Genomic DNA, 23,027 nt, shown 5'->3' with positions numbered 1-23,027 from the left:
CCATAAAAAAAGAATTATGTTCTATACAAAACCAGTGATAAAGGTGTGCAAGTTGGAATGCAACATGTAAATCTTGAAGTTTAAAATAAAATGAAATGTATAAAAAAAAAAGATTATTATTCCATAATAAATATAATAACTATTGAATGAAACATTTTGAATAGAACTAGAATTATAAGACTTTTTCCATGCTAGGAATAGGATCGGGTGATTGAGTTGGATTTGGACCAGTAGGTACTTCTCTTTTGATTTCTCGAACTAAGGTGTAATCATAAGACTTTGTCACTGCAGGAATTGGATCCGGTGATTGAGCTGGATTTGGACCAGTTGGTACTTCTCTTTTGATTTCTTGAACAAAGTTGTAATCATAAGACTTTGCCACAACCGGAATAGGATCTGGTGATTCAGCTGGATTTGGACCAGTAGGTACTTCTCTTTTGATTTTATAACTTATATGACGATTGCCTAAAACCAGAGAAAGATGTAAGAGAGCCAAGAAAACAATCAAATAAATTTTAAAAATGTCCATTTTTTTCAGTTTGAATATGTTGGGTCGCAAAGATGATTCTATAAATAACGAGACTACGAGGCATGAAGATTTAATTTTATCCAAATTTATTGAATTCAAATTAAAAAGTCATTAATTCAAATATTCTTATACATAAATGATAACCCATTAATTATCAATAATCATAAATAAAAATATCATATTAAAAAATTCATAAATAAAAAATTTATATTAAAAAAGTTAATACAATTGGTAAGATTTTAATAAATTTAATACACAATTATATATATATATATATATATATATATATATATATATATATATATATATATATATATATATATATATATATATATATATATATTAATTTGTATGTTTGCATTGCCCTATATTAAATGTTATAACTCTAATTCAAAATTATTGTATGCATGCAAATATTTAAAATAATAAGCACATCCCTAATATACTAAATGTTATAATTTTCATCCAAAAATATTGGTCTGCATTTAACTATTTTAAAGAATATATATTTCATACAATTTGGACTGACTTGTTTTCATATCAAACTCCATACACGAATACAAAGAATCTGCTAAATATATAGTAATATATAAATTAGAAATTACAATCATTTTTAGTTGATATTATTTAACTATAATTGCAAATATGTCGGATTGTAGATATGATTGTAGAGAAGTAGGTTAGAATGAAAAACATATGTTTTCCTTTTGCTATAAAGAGTAAAATCTGGTAATTAAAGCAACAAAAAAAAAAGTAATTATTCAATAACATTTATCTCCACTAATTCTCAATTTATATTGAATGACCTTTTATTTTATTTTTTTTATGTTTGGCCTTAGTATATATATATATATATATATATATATATATATATATATATATATATATGAGACACAATTGCTTCAATCATCAATAAATAATTATATATTTACTGATTCATTGTAAAATAGTACCAATCATCAAATAATTAATGAGAGAATAAATTATATAAGTAAAATAATTATTAAATATTATTTCGGTGTAAAATATTTTTCACTGTTAATTTATCATTGCCGTCAATTTACATTAAAAAGATTATTATTTATATATTATAGATCATAATAAATTTAGTTATACTTAAGAGACTTGAAATTGTAAGGGTCTTTTCCAACTTAATTTTTTCCAGATAATAATGTTAACAAATATTGAACAATCGTTACAAAGTGAAATTCTTGCATGATTTTCATAATGTATTATTAACTTTTTTTCAAATATACCTATCCCTCTTTTGAGATTCAATATTGATTCTAACGCGTCTTTTTTTTAATATGACTTTTACTTTTTTGAGTATATATTTTTACAATATCTTTATTTAGTTTATATATGATCCTAAGTACTTTAATTCATATATTAATTTAGATTCTTATTTTTGTTATCTCTAACTATTTTGTATTTAAAAGTAATAATGCTCATTTACATTTATTACTACCTTTAAATTTATAAATGTATAGTTATTAGAAATTATTATACATTAAGAAGAATCACAATATTATTTAAGGTCTTGCTAACTTATGTTCTTGGGGCATAAATTAAGATTACTACTATTAAAAAAATTGTGTGGAATAAAATAAAAATTTAAATTTTAAGAAATAAAATCTACGTATTCCAAGAAAATATTTTTATAAATATATCATTAACTTGTACCCTTAGGGCACATGTTAGCATTAGCCTATTATTTATTCTTTATAACTTACTTTTTCTATTACGGTAATCCCTTAATAATATATATTATATATAATTGATCTCAATAAATTCTAATAGTTTAATAAATCATAATTAATTATTATGTTGAAATTAATTTTTAATAATATATTAACACCGACGATAATTTATTTCAAATGCAATAATACATATTTATATTTAAAAAACAATAATTAATTACTAAAAAATGATATAGGATTAATATCTATTAATATTATAATAACAAATTGGTTTATAATAATTTTACAAGTTAAAATTATTTTTATGGGATAATTTGCGTCACTAATGGGAATGTAAAATATTATTACATTAATGTGTCGTTAATGCAAACACAAAATAATTATGAAGAAAACATATTTAATTAACTATAAAATTAATTTAAAATCCAACATTACAAATATTTCTCATGGATTCATAAAAATTTATATAACACCATCAACTATGTAACTATAATATAGTAAATGACATCATATAAGGTTCATATCATTAAGTTCAATACACATAACTTGTAGATATAACTCAAACTCCAGATTTACAATAAGATACAAAGAACAATAACCAAAAAGGTATCGTAGAAATGTCCAAAAATCAACACAAAATACTATTCGAATAGTACAAAATATAAGATCCGACACGGTTCTAATTCATAAAATATACAAGTAGAAAATCTTCTAAATAGTTTTCCTCTTGCCCTTAGCTTTAGTAACCTACTAATTTGAAAATAAAAACAATTGAATGGGTTAGACTGAGTCTCGATGAATTCCCAATGGAGCTAGGATAGGATGATACATAATCTTGAATAATATATTATGTATCCTAAGATGTTATTTCGTTTGGCCATGGACCTCATTTTAGTAAAATCAAATTGTTGTATAGGTTAGAAATTTCGGAAAGATTAAAGGGATCCAGACTTGAATCGTGAACGCAACACTTTTCTTATAGTATTTCAAACACTCTCGATTGTCTTAGAGTTCTGATGCAGGAATACCCAGGATAATTCAGCTTTATCGAGTTTGCGCAAGACCGGCGAAAACCCGAATGCAGCGAAGAGCGTCTGGAATTATTTAGAGGATTTTCGGATTTTGTGTGTTTTATTCTGAATCCGGATTTATGCTTTTATAGGCCATGTTGATATTGTTTCACAAGGTAGCGACCCTTGGTGAAGCAATGTCATTTTCCAATAATCATAATGGTTGGCCTGCAGCATGTTTCACCAACAGTTGCATGGTTTCGCCTTTGCAACATCTCATGAAGAGTTACAATCTCCGAATTCAAAATTCAAAATTCAAAATTCAAAATTCATGAAGAGTTACAATCTCCGAATTCAAAATTCAAAATTCAAAATTCATGAAGAGTTATCTCATGCATTTATTAGCATTAACTCACTTCCACCATTTGTCATTTTGGAACACACTTGTATTTAATAAATTACAACAATCCCCCACTTGTTCTAATAATGACACATCCAATTCCAGAATATAGAAAGCAAAAGTGTTAATACAGTTAGGTATCTTTCGATTTGAACTTAACCTTAGTAAAGACAACGCAAAGTCTAATCGGAACGTTAGGTAGCTATGCTTTGAACCATTATCCCATGTGATCAGACCGGCGTTGCTATACACACACTTTTAGAGGTTCTTCGCCTACATATCTCGCCTAGCACTATTTATGGCCATGTGATTTTCCTGTTTTCATGAACTTTTCATGAGAGAAACTCCAACTCTCACCTTAAGACGGCACCATCTTGAAGTTCATATAGGTGAAGTTCAATTCGTATCTATTTCTTGAGATACGTATCCTCCTTGATATAGAACTTCATTAAGAGTTTCTTTGAAAACTCAACCCTCAGTTTGTAATCGTCAACATTATCGCGGAATGTTGCATAACCTTCCTGTAAGACCCCAATTTTGCCCCTAAGATCCCTCATGGCATCATATCATAGCATTTACATAACCTCAAGGATCTTTGAGCATCTTGGCTTCCTTCCCCTGTGGGTGGGATCTCTTGTGAGTGATTCTTGATCACCAAGCATTGTTTGCATTGTATATCATTGCTTTTCTAGTTTTAATCATTAACCAAAAGCATCAAAAATATGTCATCTAACATTTGTTTTGCAGTCTAAGCAGTCATCAAGTCAGGCAATTCAAGGATTTCCTTTGTACAAGAGTAGATGGTATTTTCTTGGTTTGAGGACCACACATCATTATCATTGAGTTTATATGAGCTAGAGGTTCATTTTGAAGCAAATTCCCCAAGTGGTTGAAGCTCAAATTCATCAGGCATTGTCAAGGTCATCTGAGGACCATCTGATCAACTGTGCAACCAATTGTAGGCTTTGAGGTGTGGGAAATGATCTGAGACATCCCATTCATGTTCAAACAAGGCCTATTCATCATGTCAAACATCTATTTTGAATATTTTGAAGTCAAATCAAAAGTTTCCCAAAATGGAAAGTGACCTGTAATTTCAAGTTTCCAAAAATGGCAAGTTTTTGGTCCACATTCAACTTAACTTTCCAACATCAAAGAAGCTTCAAATGAATTTTTGGTCAACATGAAAGTTGAATATCTTTCTCTCCCATTTCCAAAAAGTCCAAGATCATGATCATCTGATAAATGGTTGAGGAGTTATGAACAAATGATTGCAAAGTGTACTTGGAACTTCAAAATGCCATAACTTTTGCTACAAAACTCCAAATTGAGTCCCTCTTTTTGCAACATGCTTCTTGTGACCAAGAGTTTCCAAATCCATCATTGCATTGCATGAAAATAGTTCACATGATCATATGTTCATTCAAGTGCATTTTGGAGGGAAAATGCATAATTCAAATTTGGTGCATCATACATGCAAAATTCCAATCCAATCTTGCTCATGAGTTGATTTTAAGTGACTTTGAACCATGCATGTGCACTGTTCACATGTAAAATCTCCATGCACCATACACTTGCCAAAATTGGTCATTCACCTTATTTCTTTTTAATCTCAATTAACCATTGCCTAATGACAATTGCAGGGTGATTAGCACATGGTATATAAGCTTAATTGTAACAGAATTTTAAGAAAAATCACATTCTAGATCTAAAATCTCATTTCCCTCCAAAAACTCTCTCAATTGAAACTTGAATTTTCTCCACATAATTCATCAATATTATTGCATAATCATATTCAGCATGGATGATTTATGAAGAATCAAGGTTTGATTTGAAGATTTGGACCAAGAATCGAGCTACACAAGCATATGAACATGAAGATGGAACTTGAAGTTTGAGCTAGATCTAAGAGGTTTCCACTGCCAATTCGTGCACAAAGCTTCATATCAAGGTTGGAGGAGAAGATCTGGACATTTTTGGAGTTGAATCCACTGTTTCATCACACTGCATAACAGGTAGGTGAAAATTCGAATCTCATTATTTGATGTTTTCTTGCCATGATCTTGTAGAGTCTTTAATGCTGATGATTATGATATCAATAGATCTTGAAATGGATGAAAATTGAATGAGATACATGAACTTGAAATTTTGATGTTCAAACTATTTTCATTCGATCCGTGCGCATGAGAGAGAGTTAGGCTTAATGGATAGGATATCCTTGCTCCTCATTGAACAAGCTTTCGAACCATATATAACATGATAAATTTTGGAAAAGGTTACTGTTGCGCCGCCGTGGCTTCATCGGGGAAGACGGTGGAAACCACCGCCCTCCGCCGTCTGTAAAAAAAATGGCTTAAGGTTTATTGTACTGCGCTTGCAACCTTCGTGACACCAGTTCGAGTCTGTGCGCTAACATGTTATTTTCCACTTATTCCCTTTCCCTGGCCAAACACGGCGTTTAGCTTGTAACGCTTGCGACCTCATGAACCATGGTTCGAACCTGGCTTTGCTCATTTCCATTTATTTGATTGTTTTGTGAAGCACCTGTGACCTCATGTACATGAGTTCGAGCCTTGCCTTGTACACTTTTGTGATTTTTATTTCCAGCGTCTTTGCCTGCATGCTCCTGTGTTCAAATCTTGGTTCTAGCATTTTTCCAATTTCCATTCAATTTCCATTTTCCAATTGATTTTCATTATTTCCTTTTATTTTCTCCAATTTGAAAATATCACTAAAAATAGAAAATTAATTCAAACTTTTTTCCACATGTTTGCTTGAATGTCTATTATTTTTTTGATGTGAATTTCCTGATTTGTGCATTGCTGGATTTTTAAATGTGCTTGATTGTTTGAACATGGTACCAATATGACATGTTGTGCTAATTGTCTTGTGAAATGCTCATAGTTTGTCCAATTGCCTTGAAACTTGACATGCTTATTCATGACTTGTGACTTGATCTTTTGGCTTTTGTTTGGCATTTTTACCATTTAATCTCACTGTTTTATACACATGAACATTTGGTGTGACAATTTGTGTCACATATTGGATGTTGCTTTTGTGCATTTTCATTTACATGTCATATTAGCTCTTCTGGATTTCATTTTTGGTATGATGCTTGTTCATAACATGTTGTGTGCACATAAAAATTTTCATGATCATTGGATTCATTTCTGTTTTAATGTGGATTTTCTATGTTTGATATCCAATTTTGATCACATTATATGCCTTTGCCTTATCTTGTTCAATTGATGGCTTTGCTTAATGATTTGGCTTTGGACCTTTTGAGGAATTCTTCTTGCTTGAATAAATGTGCTTCATGTGGAATATTGACTTCTGCTTTGGTGATTTGCCTTGCCTTTGACCCTAGTCTTTGTACTAGTGGTTTGTACTCACCAATTGTGCTTCATGTTTCAGGTTTGAGCATTTAGCTTTGATGATTGGTGTGGCCTCGTTATTTGAGATGCCATTTGCTTTGATCACTAACTCTTGTTGTGTTGTAGGTCCATTGATGTGATGAACTCATTTGAGTGCTTGCATTTGAGACTTGCATTGTGTATACCTGTTGGATGTTACACTATTGTCTGTCTGGTTTTCTGAATACAATATTAACTGTTTAAGCTTTTGTGCAAGTACATTAGTTGCTAGCTAGCTTTTGCTTTGGTTTGTGGTTGATACACCACTGAGGTAGCTTAGCCTTCTTACTCCATGTAGTCTAGAAGTTCTGTCGCCTTTTTGGCAGGCATTTGGCTGAAGTCCTCCTTATGAGGCCATGTTTGTGATTGTTTACATTTGTGCTAAAGACCTCCAAGTGAGGCATGTTACTTTTTAACTCCTCCTAAGTGAAGAGGCAATTGACAGATAGAAGGGATTTGTAATCAATCCCCTGTTATTCAGTTGAGTCATTCATTATGCTCGCACTACGTGCTGATGCTCTTGAATAAACACCCAAGATCTTTTATAGAGTCAGTCATGTGGAATAGGATCCTTCATTCTGGATCCCCACACCTTCTTGGTCTTAAGCTCACCCAGGCCAGGGTTAAGAGCATGAGGTCACATCCTCATATCCCCATTTCATCAGCTTCACCCTAACTCTCAATGTTAGTGGTTAAGAGCTCACAGATCACCTGAATACATTTGGCTTGTTTGTCGAGGTTGACATGACCCCTCTTGACTAAAGCCCACCCACTTGATTGAGCCTCTTGTTTGTATATAGTGTGTGCATTGTTTGCTTGATTGCCTTTCATGTGTGTGCATTTGCATGTTCGCTTTTGTGGAGTCAGATGTAAGACCATTGATTGGCTATCTGTTTCCTATGTTTGTTTGAGGAGTTAGATGTAAGACCATTGATTGGCTTTCTGTTTCCCATTTGTTCTTGGAGTTGGATGTAAGACCATTGATTGACATTCTATTTCCAGCTTTTTGTTGTTCTCTTGAACTTGCTTATTGCTTTTACCTTGTGTTGCCTAATTCCAAAGGAACTTACTTGGATCATCTCTATGATCTTGAGAAAGCAACTCCTATTTATGGCTTTATCCCTTAACCCACCTCTTGCATGCTTAACCTTGATCCACATTTTCTCATCCTTAACCTTAAATCAGAAAACTTTTGTGCAAACATCTGACTTGTTTTCAAAACTAGAAACCTAGGCCTTATGCCTTTGATTTTCAAATTTCTTTTCATAATACTCATTGTAAATGAAATCTAATTCATACTTTGACTTCATCTTTGTGAATACTTCTAATTGGTTAATTCAACCCACTCAATTGCTTTTGTGGCCCTTGTCCACTTCTTAATCAAATTTTCATGCATTAGCCATAGATCTGAATTATCTTAGTGGTTGATGTGAATCTCACCTTTGTCCTTAGTGATTGAATTGTAAGTCTTCCATGCTTATTATAGGGCATAACCCCTCACTAGCATGTCGAAGTTGTTCTCACATGGTGGACTTGTGGTTGTTCAGGTCGAGTTTTCTCCCTTTGATAATGAAAGATCTTAAGGCTTTTGTTTAAAATCAATTCACTCATCTTGTTTTGAAATCTTTTACCCGAACTACGGGGTTTTGATCCTTATCTTTCATGAAAAGGTACGTAGGCAATGGGTTCATCCATCCAAATACAAAAATAACTAACTTGTACATTCTTCTCTCATCTCTTCAATCATGTTTGCACAAAATAATTTCATAAACAGTAACCAATGCAACAAGTTGTGAAAAGGGCTCCCTAGAAGCACCTAGGATGCATTGGGTGCCTAACACCTTCCCTTTGCATAACCAACCCCCTTACCCAGATCTCTGACCCCCTTTTACTAGTTTTGTTTGTAAAACTCTATAGGTTTTTGTTCGCTTTCTAACCATTCCTTTGGATAAATAGAAGTGCGGTGGCGAATCGACTTTGTATGATTTACCTTGGATCTAGTTAATATTTCCAATGGTGACGAATACACCGCTACACTTCCGAATCAACGACTTGTTGTTACCCATTGAATCTTAGGTTAAGATGTGTTAACTTCAGATTGGGTTGTTATCATTGTCGGAACCCTTATTCAAGGAGTTTTAATCTCGTACCTTTCGAGGTAGTCTTTACTAAATCTCTGGCCAGTGGTTTAGTAAATGGATCAGCCAAATTATAGCTTGTTTGTATATATATTAGTGAAATGATCCCATCCTTTATCATTTTTCTCACGAGAGAGTGTCTAAGACCTATGTGTCTAGACTTTCCATTGTACACTTCACTGAACGCTCTAGCCAGGGTGGCTTGACTATCACAATGTATCAATACTTTTGAAACATTGTCTTTAGCTAACGGAACCTCCAATAAGAGATCCCTCAACCATTCTGGTTCTTGTCCAGCAGACGCAAGAGCCATAAACTCTGATTCCATGGTTGAGAGAGTAATGCATGTTTGTTTCTTGCTTTTCCAAGAAATCGCACCTCCAGCTAATGTGAATATCCACCCAGTTGTAGATTTATAATCTCCAACACTTGATATCCAACTTGCGTCGGTATATCCTTCTAGTACGGCAGGAAACTTACCATAATGAAGGCCAAGATTTTTGGTCTTTAACAAATATCCGAAAATCCTAGTTATGGCCTTCCAATGTTCATCATTTGGATTGCTAGTAAATCTACTCATCTTACTGACTGCAAAAGCTATGTCAGGTCTGGTGCATTGCATTAAGTACATTAGACATCCAATTGCACTTGCATATTCTAGTTGTGCCACGGTTCTCCCATTGTTTTTTTTTAAGTTTGACACTAGGATCAAATAGAGTGTTTACTTCCTTAAAGATTAGGTGTTTGAACTTTTCCAACATTTTCTCAATATAATGTGTTTGATTAAGTTCATAACCCCCACTATTTCGTTTTACTTTGATCCCTAGTATAGTGTCAACTAGTCCAAGATCTTTCATCTTGAATGTGGAAGTCAAAAATTTCTTTGTTTCCAATATTCCATTCATTTCATTGTTGCTAATGATCAATCATATAATCAATATGAATACGAGTGAATATCACAATATTCTCACACAACTTTGTGTACAAACACTTGTAACAAGAATTAGATGAATAATATTTTTAGATAATCATGCATGATGATGTAAGAAGGTTTTTAGATGAAGTGAGAAATGAAATTATGAGCAATTTAAATTAGTATAATATAAATTTCAACGAGTACCTTAGTTATGTTCACTTGTCACAAATCTTCACTTGAATTTCTATGTTCAACTTTCTTAATCAACTTCATCATCGATGTGCATGAACCTTTTGAACCTTTTCTCCTTTGATAATCTTTGTCTTCATCAAAATTGAACTAGATATAGGATTTATTCCTCACAATCTTCCCCCTTTTGATGATGACAAAATATTGTCTCCTCTTAAGTTGTGTGTCTTCCCTAATTAATTGGTGAATCTTACTATGACATTGTCAAACTTTTGATGTCATTGTTTCGGTGCTTGTTTGAATTCATACAAGGATTTAACAAGCTTTCATACCCTTTATTCATAACCTTATGGTTGATTCATGTAAATCTCGTCATCGAGATCTCCATATTGAAATTTCATTTTGACATCCATTTCACGAACTATAAAGTCATGCAAAGAAGCTAATGCAAACAATGCTCTAATTTTGTTGTGCTTGCTATTAGTGCATATGTACCAAATGATAAACACATTTTTTATTTAAAACACCATTGGTCATTAATCTAGACTTGTAGGTGTTTAGTGTACCATCACAATATGATACTTCCTTCTAAATAAGATGAGTCCCTTGAAGTTGTTGATTCCTTCCTTTTAAGTCATAGGATCATCTTCCACTTGAAGAATAATAAGAATCTTACGAACAAAATTCTTACTATTTCCTTCCATTAGATAAAAGAAATAAATTGATTATCAATTTTTTTTGATCCTAGATCCTTAGCCTTTCATACTCTCCTTCTTATTCTAATTTAGGATTATGTTTCAGCAATCCATGAAGAAATTCTGGTTTGTGTTTCAACAATATATGGAGAACCCTCCTCACAAGGGTCTTCATTGTAAGAATATCAAATTCCTTATTCTTTGTGATAAGGTTCTCAAAATTTCATATATTAGAATTCAATAGTCACATTAGACTTCAAATTCAAAAGTTTATATAAGTCATGATTCATCTTTGAATAATCTTTACATACCTTATTGATATTAGAAGTAATTCATATTTATTAGTTGTACTATTTTCTTAGCCCCTAAGTTTGTTAGAGGGTATTTTAGTATTTTATCCTATTCTAGTAACCCTAGTTTTAGCTTATAAATAGGGTGGCAATCATTGTAACTTTTATCATGTTTTGTAGCCGTCATTCTCTTAATAGAATATTTTCGTTCATCATTTATTCTACCTTTGCACCAATAATTGGTATCAGAGCCTGGTTCGGATTCATTGGGAAACACGGGAAACACGAGTGAACGTGAGGTCTTGTGTGTTTGATTTTGATTCTTAGATTCGTGTTGAATCTTGAACAAAATCTGATCAGAATTTTAATTCTGTGGGTTGGGAAACACTGTGAGAAATCTGAGTGTACTGTGCAAGGTGGAAAGATGAACGGAAACGGCAACATGAACACCAAACTTCCAGTATTTAACGGTAAAAACTGGAATCGTTGGATGATCCAAATGCGTGTACTGTTCGGTGCTCAAGATGTTCTAGATCTTGTCACTGATGGTTATGTTCCGGTAGCAGCAGATGCGACAGATGAACAGAAAAACGCGCAGAAGGAAGTAAGGAAGAAGGATCAGAAAGCATTGTTCTTCATTCATCAATGTGTTGATGTAAATGTGTTTGAGAAGATTGCAGATTCAACGAGAGCAAAGGCTGCGTGGGACACACTGGTTAGATGTTATGGTGGTGACGCATCAGTGAAGAAGGTGAAGCTTCAGTCCTTGAGAAAGCAATATGAGAATCTCAACATGAAGAATAATGAGAAAGTTTCTGAATACATCTCCAGAGTGATTCTGATCACTAATGAGATGAAAGCGTGTGGAGAAACTCTTTCTGAAGAAACAATCATGGAGAAGGTATTGAGATCCCTTACCTCTCAATTTGATTACATTGTGGTAGCAATAGAACATTCCGAAGATCTGAGCACCATGAGAATTGAAGAGCTGCAGAGCAGTCTAGAAGCGCAAGAGTTGCGTTTGACTGAGAGAACTTCTGAAAGGGAAGTAGAGCAGCAGGCTCTGAAAGCAACTTCTGATTGGAGGTATCAGAAGCAGTCAGAAGCCAGGAGAAGATCTGATGGTGTTCAGAAGTCAGAAAGCTCAACCTCTGATAGACAAAAGAATGCTCAGAAGGGAAAAGAGAAGTATGACAAGAAGAAGATCCAATGTTACTGTTGTAAGAAGTTTGGTCACTTTGCTAGAGACTGTTGGTCAAACAAGGAGAGAAAATCAGAAGAAGCAAATATAGCCAGAAGTTCTGATGAAGAATATGTACTATTGATGGCCTCTGAATCTGATGATATGGATCTGATAGACTGGTGGTATATGGACACTAGCTGTTCAAATCATCTTACTGAAAACAAGAAATGGCTGGTTGAGTTTGACTCTGAAAAGAGGACAAAGATCAGATGTGCTGATGACAAATATCTTAATGTAGAAGGTATGGGAAATGTCAGAGTGATTCTGAACAATGGGAAAACAGCATTGATTCAGAACGTGTGGTATGTACCTGGCATCAGAAGCAATCTGATGAGTGTGGGACAATTAATTGAGAAAGGTTTTTCAGTTACCATGAAGGACAATCTTCTGAAGCTGTATGACTGCAATCAGAAGTTGATTATGGAGTCAGAACAGGGAAGGAATAGAACATTCAAGGTGAATGTTAGAACTGTATACTCAGAATGTCTTAGTGCAACAAGTGCTGAGAAGGAGAGTGAGTTGTGGCACAGAAGATTTGGTCATTTGAATTTCAGAAGCTTAAAACATCTGAATTCAAAGATGTTGGTACATGGAATTCCTACAATTAAGAAGCCTGAAAAGTCATGCAAAGTTTGCATGGAAGGAAAACAACCACGATTGCCATTTGCGTCAGAAACTGCTCCAAGAGCAAAACATGCCTTGGGAGTTGTACATTCTGATGTGTGTGGTCAATTTCCAGTAGCATCGATTGGAGGGAATAACTTCTTTGTGTTATTTGTTGATGAATTCACAAGAATGACATGGGTATCCCTTATTAAGTTTAAACACGAGGTGTTTGATGAATTCAAGAAGTTCAGAATGAAGGTTGAGAATCAGAGTGGTCAGAAGTTGAAGATTCTTAGAACTAACGGTGGAGGTGAGTATAACTCTAAAGAGTTCCAGAAGTTCTGTGAGAAGAATGGAATTGAGCATGAGGTTACTGCTCCTTATACCCCTCAACACAATGGTCTTGCTGAAAGAAGAAACCGCACTTTGCTTGATATGGTGAGAAGCATGCTAAAGGAGAAGAAACTTCCTCAGAAGCTCTAGGGAGAAGTTGTTGCCACTGCAACGTATGTACTCAACCGATGTCCTACGAAGAAGTTGAAGGAAATAGTTCCAATACAGAAGTGGACTGGATATAAGCAAAGTGTTAGTCATCTGAAGGTATTTGGTTCTGTTTGCTATAAACATGTTCCAGAAGCCAGAAGACAGAAGCTGGATGATAGAAGCAAAGTGATGATTCTGATAGGGTACCACAGTACAGGTGCATACAAGCTCTATTGTCCAGAAACCAACAAAATTGAATTCAGCAGAGATGTGATTGTGAAGGAATCAGAATTTTGGAATTGGGATAAGTCTCAATCTGATTGTGATGTTAGAACTTCTGAAGAAAGGTCAGAGTTAAGAATTTCTGAAGTTGGAGTAAACTCTGACGTTGATTCTGATTCTGATAGTGATTCTGACTCTAGAGAAGACTCAGAAGATGAAAGTGACTCTGATGATCCAGACTCTGATGACCCAGACTCTGATGGTAATCCAGATTCTGGTGGCAATTCAGACTCTGGAAATATGCCAGCCCCTGAAGATGGTCAAAGCTCTGGAGGAAGCCAACCATCTGAAGCTAGAAACTCTGAAGCTCAAGACTCTGAACAAGTTCAGAGACCACAAAGAATCAGAAACATCCCCAGAAGATATGCAGAATTTGACATGCTGCAAGACACTGAAGTAGACTCTGAAGGAGAAGTTATTCAATGTGCCATGTTAGTAGACTCTGAACCCATAAGTACAGAAGAGGCTCTTAAGCAGAAGCTCTGGCTGAATGCCATGAAAGAAGAACTTGATGCTATAGAGAGAAACAAGACTTGGAAGCTGACAAAACTTCCAAAAGACAAGAAAGCCATCAGCGTCAGATGGGTTTTCAAGCAGAATTTAAAGCCAGATGGTTCAATTGGAAAACATAAAGCAAGGTTGGTAGCCATAGGATTTCTATAGAAACCTGGGTTGGATTACTCTGAAGTGTTTGCACCTGTAGCAAGACATGAAACAATCAGAATGGTGATTGCAATAGCTGCTAACAGGAATTGGCCTCTGATGCATTTAGATGTAAAATCTGCATTTCTGAATGGTCCATTAGAAGAAGAAGTTTACGTGTCACAACCTCCTGGATTTGTGAAAAAGAATCAGGAAGGGATGGTGTACAGATTATACAAAGCTCTATATGGATTGAAACAACCGCCCGGAGCTTGGAATCAGAAGATTGATTCATTTTTCAAGAAGCAAGGCTTTAAAAAATGTGAGATGGAGTACGGTGTCTATGTTCAGCATACTTCTGAAGGAAATATGACTCTGGTATGTTTATATGTTGATGATATACTGCTGACTGGAAGTTCTGAACAGGAGATAACCAAGTTCAAGAAAGTTTTGATGAATGAATTCGAAATGACTGATCTAGGCAAAATGACATACTTTCTAGGGATGGAGTTCAGATACTCTGAGAAAGGTATTATTTTGCATCAGCTCAAGTATGAATTAGAACTTCTGAAGAGATTTAATCTGAAGAATTGTAAGATTGCTGTCACACCTTCTGATACAAATCAGAAACTGGATTCTAACTCTGATGGAAAGGATGTGGACGCTACAACCTTCAAACAGTTGGTTGGTTCTCTAAGGTATTTGTGCAATACCAGACCTGATATTTGCTATTCAATTGGGATGGTTAGTAGGTTCATGAGTAAACCTAAGTGGTCCCATTACCAAGTTGCTGTCAGGATTCTGAGGTATATCAAGGGAACTCTGAAGTATGGAGTATTATTTCCTTCTGGAAGAAAGGATGAGTCAGAACTTCTGAGTTATTCAGATTCTGATTGGTGTGGAGACAGAGTTGACAGAAGAAGTACGTCTGGGTACTTATTCAAATTTCTGGGAGGTCCCATTTCTTGGTGTTCCAAGAAGCAACCTGTTGTGGCGTTGTCAACTTGTGAAGCTGAATACATTGCAGGTGCTGTTACTGCATGCCAAGCTGTGTGGATTCTGAATCTATTGCAGGATCTGAAGATTAAAGTAAACAAACCTCTGAAGCTGATGATTGACAACAAGTCTGCAATCAATCTTGCCAGAAACCCAGTGTTGCATGGGAGAAGCAAGCACATTGAGCCCAAGTATCATTTTCTGAGACATCAAGTTTAGAGGGGAGTGTTAGAAGTTGTACACTGCAGCACTCAGAAACAGTTGGCAGATGTTCTGACGAAAGCTATCAAGACTGATCAATTTCTCAGATTAAGGGATGGAATTGGTGTTACAAGTTTTGATGGAATATGAATTAAGGGATGGTATTAGAAGTAATTCATATTTATTAGTTGTACTATTTTCTTAGCCCCTAAGTTTGTTAGAGGGTATTTTAGTATTTTATCCTATTCTAGTAACCCTAGTTTTAGCTTCTAAATAGGGTGGCAATCATTGTAACTTTCATCATGTTTTGTAGCCGTCATTCTCTTAATAGAATATTTTCGTTCATCATTTATTCTACCTTTGCACCAATAATTGAATCACAAATTATCCTTTATACAAATTAATTTTAAAAATAAACAAAGGAACATCCCGTATTTTAAAAAAATAATAATTTCATACCAACTTGAATTGTTATGCAACATACATATAATATACATATAATAAGTAGTATTTATATGTCACCAAAATAAGGCACCGTATGACAATCGATATGCCGGAAGAAGACAACATAGAACCCGTTATATGTTTATATTGTAAAACCTTTTAAAATTGTATATATAAGTTCGTTTCCTTCAAAGGGCATAACATGTTTCTCTATTTCTTAAAGTAAAATAATATATTGTCATGCACTTCTATCATGGAACAAATTTACATATCATGAATTTCATATCCCATACTGGAATGAAAACTTTTCTATTATGTACAATACCGATGTGGAAATGTACATATTTCTTCCTATTATGTCCAAGACCCTTCAATTTCTATTCATATGGAAAATAGGTTACATAATCAAGTATGATATAATTGCGTAATCATGATTTATTCATGTATTGTCAGATGCATATCATTCAACCATCAATATGTAATAATTTGTCCAACAAATGGAAAATCATGATACGGATATTGCTTTTCTATTAAAAATCATGAAAACCATTAAATTAAGTAATATTATAGTTATTAAAGAAATCTAATTCAAAATCATATCAATTAGTTATTATCAAAAAATCACAATATCAATAATCTGACTCTAATCCTAATTGATAGAAAACTTTTATATATAGATCTTGATATCATGATTTTCACGGTGCTCTAATTAATATGAAGAATAATAAAATCATACCAGATTTCGTAATACCGATTCTTCTTGTGTTCTTTCTTGAGTTTTTCTTTTTTATGCTTGAAACTGAAGCCTTGATAACCATTATTTGAACATACTATAAGAGTGTTAGAAATTTCGGAAAGATTAAAGGGATCCAGGCTTGAATCGTGAACGCAACACTTTCCTTATAGTATTTCAAGCACTCTCGATTGTCTTAGAGTTCTGATGCAGGAATACGCAGGATAATTCAGCCTTATCGAGTTTGCGCAAGACCGGCGAAAACCCGAATGCAGCGAATAACGTCTGGAATTATTTAGAGGATTTTCAGATTTTGTGTGTTTTATTCTGAATCCGGATTTATGCTTTTATCGGCCATGTTGATATTGTTTCACAAGGTAGCGACCCTTGGTGAAGCAATGTCCTTTTCCAATAATCATAATGGTCGGCCTGCAGCATGTTTCACCAACAGTTGCATGGTTTCGCCTTTGCAACATCTCATGAAGAGTTACAATCTCCGAATTCAAAATTCAAAATTCAAAATTCAAAATTCATGAAGAGTTATCTCATGCATTTATTAGCATTAACTCACTTCCACCATTTGTCATTTTTGAACACACTTGTATTTAATAAATTACAACAGTATATACATATAATATGTGTAAACTATTTTAGTCCATTTTTGAGATGTGAGTCAATTAGGATAATTGGCGTCGTCTCAATTATCATAATTCTTAGTATATTTTGGATTTATAATGTGATATAAATTTTGTCCAACTGTTACATAATATATATATATATATATATATATATATATATATCACATTATTATGTAACAGGTGGACAAAATTTATATCACATTATAAATCCAAAATATACTAAGAATTATGATAATTGAGACGACACCAATTATCCTAATTGACTCACATCTCAAAAATGGACTAAAATAGTTTACACATATTATATGTATATACTGTTGTAATTTATTAAATACAAGTGTGTTCAAAAATGACAAATGGTGGAAGTGAGTTAATGCTAATAAATGCATGAGATAACTCTTCATGAATTTTGAATTTTGAATTTTGAATTTTGAATTTTGAATTCGGAGATTGTAACTCTTCATGAGATGTTGCAAAGGCGAAACCATGCAACTGTTGGTGAAACATGCTGCAGGCCAACCATTATGATTATTGGAAAAGGACATTGCTTCACCAAGGGTCGCTACCTTGTGAAACAATATCAACATGGTCGATAAAAGCATAAATCCAGATTCAGAATAAAACACACAAAATCCGAAAATCCTCTAAATAATTCCAGACGCTCTTCGCTGCATTCGGGTTTTCGCCGGTCTTGCGCAAACTCGATAAGGCTGAATTATCCTGGGTATTCCTGCATCAGAACTCTAAGACAATCAAGAGTGCTTGAAATACTATAAGGAAAGTGTTGCGTTCACGATTCAAGCCTGGATCCCTTTAATCTTTCCGAAATTTCTAACACTCTTATAGTATGTTCAAATAATGGTTATCAAGGCTTCAGTTTCAAGCATAAAAAAGAAAACAGTTCATGAATAGATCATAATACTTCATAAATATACATGCAAGGGTTGGATAAATGAACTCACCACTTTGAAGGATTCAATGAAACAAAGTGAAGCTTTTGGACTTAAGAATCTTGCTCTTTCTCCAACTCTTGCATTAGACTCAAACTTTTCTTAATTTTTTACAATAATAAGTTAATGAGATGAATTAGTATCAGAATTTTGGTGAGAAAAGAGTTTGATTACTCCCTTTTCTCTTTGGTTTAGGGAAATTTGGGTTATCGATGATGAGATGTGGTTGCATGCAAGTTAGGGTTTATAAGGTTCAAAGGGAAGAAAGCTTTTTTCCTCTCTGATTCATCGTGAAAGAGAGGAATGTGAGAAATATTTTTTCTCTAGATTTAAATGTCACATGCAAAGAGTGAATTGGCAAAATGACAATTTTGCCCTTACTCGCTTAACTAATTATCAAGTTTACTCTTTTCTTACTAATAGTTAAAATGAAATAATAATATATTTACATTAATTTTATTAGCTACATAACTTATGGGATTGTTACGGTCAGCCCCCCTTAAAGAAATTTTTTCCCTCGAAACTTGAAATAATACCTTGGAAAAGATGTGGATAATTAACTTGTATCTCTGACTCCAACTCCCACATGGCCTCTTCTGGGGTGATCATTCCCGTAAAACATTTACCATTGGAATTTCTTTATTTGTTAGCTTCCTAACTTCACAGTTAGTGGTATGCATGGGTTCTGGTTAGTAGCTAAGATTTGGCTTTACTTCAATGGTTTCCAAAGCTATTGGTTGAAATGGATTAGGAATCTACTTCTTAAGTTGTGATACATGGAATATATCATGCAATCCCGAAAATGAAGGTGGTAGAGCTAACTAATAAGAAATTGAGTCCACACGCCTTAGGATTTGAAACGACCCTATATAGCATGGACTAAGTTTCTTCACCTTGAAAGCCCTTCCAATTCCAAGTCGTGGTGACACCTTGAGAAATACGTGAACCCCCTCCTCAAATTCTTACTGCCTCCTTCTATTATTTGCATAACTCTTTTTTCTACTTTATGCAATTTCCATCTTATCTTTGATCACTCTTATTTTTTTCAGTAGTCTCTTGTATTATTTCTGGCTCTAAGATTCCTCTATTACCCACTTCTGGCCAACATAAAGGAGTTCTACGCTTTCTTTCTTATAAAGCTTCATATGGAGCCATACCTATACTTGAATGATAAATGTTGTTATAGGAAAATTTTATCAAGGATAGGAACTTACTCCAACTACCTCCATCTTCAAGTACACGGGCTCGAAGCATATCTTCCAAGGGCTGGATAGTTCTTTCACTTTGACCATTTGTTTGTGGATATAGGCGGTACTAAAATTTAACTTTGTGCCTAGGGCATTGTGAAAGGCCTTCCATAATCTCTAAGGCAATTTAGGATCTCTGTCAGATATTATACTCGCTAGAACACCATACAACTTAACAATCTCAAATAAAAATATCTTAGCTAACTTAGAAAAATGATAGGTAGATTTCACAAGTAGGAAATGAGCTGACTTGGTCAATTTGTAAAATATCACCCAAATCAAATCATGGCTCGCCTACGTTCGAGGTAAACCCATTAAAAATCCCATGAAAATCTTCTCCACTTCCATTAGGGGGTATCTAGAGGTTGAAGCATGCTTCCTGGTCTTTGATGTGCAATTTTTACCTGTTGACAGGCTAAAAATCGTGCTACAAATTTTGCTATATTTATTTTCATCCCAGGCCACCAGAATTCTTTCTTCAAATCATGATACATATTAGTGGCATGCAGCTAGTTTTGTGTGCTTCTTAAGATCACTAAACATCTCAAATTATACACCGTACAAGCAATGCCTCCATATCTTCAAGGCAAAAATGATGGCAGCCAATTCAAGATCATGTGTTGGATATTTCTCCTTGTGTGACTTCAACTGCCTAGAAGCATACGCTACCACCATTTGATTTTTCATTAACATATAACCCAAACCCTTTAAAGAAACATCACAATAAACCTCATAACATTGTGTTGGGTCTAGAATAATTAACAACGGTGTAGTAGTTAACTTGAGATTCAACTCTCTGAAACTATTCTCACACTCTTCGTCACAGAGGAATAGAGTATCCTTTCTAGTCAATCTGTTTCAGTGGAAGTTATATTTGAGAGAATCCCTTGATAAACATCCTATAATAGCCTGCAAGACCTAAGAAACTCTTGACTTCAGTGATGTTCTTAGATTGCTCATAAATAGTTATAGTTTCCACTTTATAGGGATCCACTGATACACCTCCTTATGAAATCACATGCCCCAAATTTTTTACTTCTATCATCCAGTATTCACACTTGCTGGACTTGGCAATCAACTTATTCTCTTGTAGTATGTGAAGTACAATCCTCAAATGTTTCTCATGCTCTTTAGGGTTCTTTGAAAAAAAATCAAAATGTCATCGATGAAGACCACAAAAAATTTGTCTAACTATGGGTGGAGAATTATGTTAATATAATCCATAAACACAACCGGAGCATTTGTAACACTAAATAACATCACCAAGAATTCATAGTGACCATATATAGTTATGAAGGCAGTTTTTGGTACATTCGAAGAATTGATACGGATTTTATGATATCTTGATCGGATATCAATCTTTGAAAATATCATTTCTCCCTTAAGTTGTCTAACAAATCATCAAAAAAATTCTTCGGGAGTGGATACTTATTATTGATAGTTAGCTTATTAATTTGTCTATAATCAATGTATAATCTCATTCCTCCATCCTTCTTCTTAACTAAAATAGTAGGTGCACCCCAAAGAGATACATTAGGTTTAATGAAATGTTTTTGCATTAATTCTTCCAATTGTGCCTTTAGTTCTTTTAATTCTAGTGGAGACATTTTGTATGGGGCAATAAAAACCGGTCTTGGTCCTGGAATTAAATCTATGGTGAGTTCCACCTCATGTTCTGGTGGAAAGTGTTGTACCCCAAAATTTGTCCTCAATGTTTCATCTTTTCATTCAATCTTTAACTTGAGAATAATCTTGCATATCTTCATGCTCTATGCATATGGATCAATCATGCATTCATAACTGGTGGTAGATCATTTTGGATTTAAAGTTATGGGCTTGTAGAATTAGGGCTTTGAAGTGGATGAAATCCTAGAGACTCGGCTTGGGTGTTCATCTAGTGGTAGGGAATGCAAAACCCCAATGACTTGATCTTTGAAGTTTTGAATTCAATTAGGATCCATCATGTTGCTCCTCAAGAGGGTTCAAACCCTAATTTCCTGGTGATTTGGTTGTAAGGCTTCATAGTTGTTCTGTGGTCCCTATCTTGACCTCTAGACCCCAGTTGGAGCTTCAATATGTTGAAGACTTGATTGAGAAACATCCTAGTCCATCCAAAGGCTTTGATTGAAAGATGTGTTATTGAAACCCTAATATCATATGCTTGAAGGCCTATGCTAGAAGGGATTGACCGGGAATCATCTTGGTTTGACTGAAACCCTAGTCCATTTGGGGAAGGCTCTTGCCCAACATCTTGTCTATTATACCCACACATCTTCTTGGCTCTTGTGAGATTAGTTCTCCTATTCATATGTTGTGGATCATTGGTCATTGGTTCTTAGATTCATACTGGCACCAATACATTGATTCTTTGGGATTTTGTTTGCTTTTGATCCATCAAGGCTTTTAAAACATCTCTAGGTCATCATCATAGATTCATCTGTGTTTATCAGGATTCATGCTAACCTACACAAGTCCATAGAAAACCCTAGTTTGAGATCTACAATTGAGTTTGGTCAACCGTTGACTTTTTGGTCAACTAGTTGACCAAAGTCAACCACTTTTCCATTAGTCATTCTCAAGCCATTCAGCTTTAATCCATGTCCATTTCAAAAGCCTTGATTCATTCACAACCTTTACCATCTTTGACTACATTCCATTGTATTTACCATTCAATATCTAAAATTCATTTCTAATTTCAAGTTAAAGCCATCTCATTTCACAAATTTATCATAGGCCTTAAAACACCAATTTCAATACCATTATCCTACAAATTTCATGCCATAATCATTCATCTCATTCAAAACCAATTCTAACTTTCATGTTATTATCATTTACTTCCATTTTACAATCTTTAACATGAACAAAAATCAAGCTATGTTTCAAGACCATTCACTTTAGCATTGTCATTATCATGACCAAACAAACACATCTATATAAACCAAATATTCATTCAAATTCAACATTATGAAACCATCTACATTCTCTAACAGTCATACAATTTGCAACTATTTCAAGAGACCAATCTCAATGAAATATCCAAAGTTCATTCCAAGCTAACAAAACCCTTAATAACATCAAACCATTCCAATACGTATAAGCTCAAATGGAGAGGGTTATCTATCACATGTGCTACACCATGACACTAAAGTACAAAACACATGCTAGACCTAAAGCCAACCAAGACAGAATGTTGCCACTCTGCATTACCAGCACAGGTCAGTACAGGAAAATAGCTACCAACATGATGACACTTTCCAATAGAGCATGCTCATCAGGTTCCAG

This window comes from Lathyrus oleraceus, chromosome 6, assembly GCF_024323335.1.
Source record: "Lathyrus oleraceus cultivar Zhongwan6 chromosome 6, CAAS_Psat_ZW6_1.0, whole genome shotgun sequence".
NCBI lineage: Eukaryota > Viridiplantae > Streptophyta > Magnoliopsida > Fabales > Fabaceae > Lathyrus > Lathyrus oleraceus.
The sequence above is the reverse complement of the archived record's forward strand: the minus strand, read 5'-3'. Positions refer to the sequence as shown.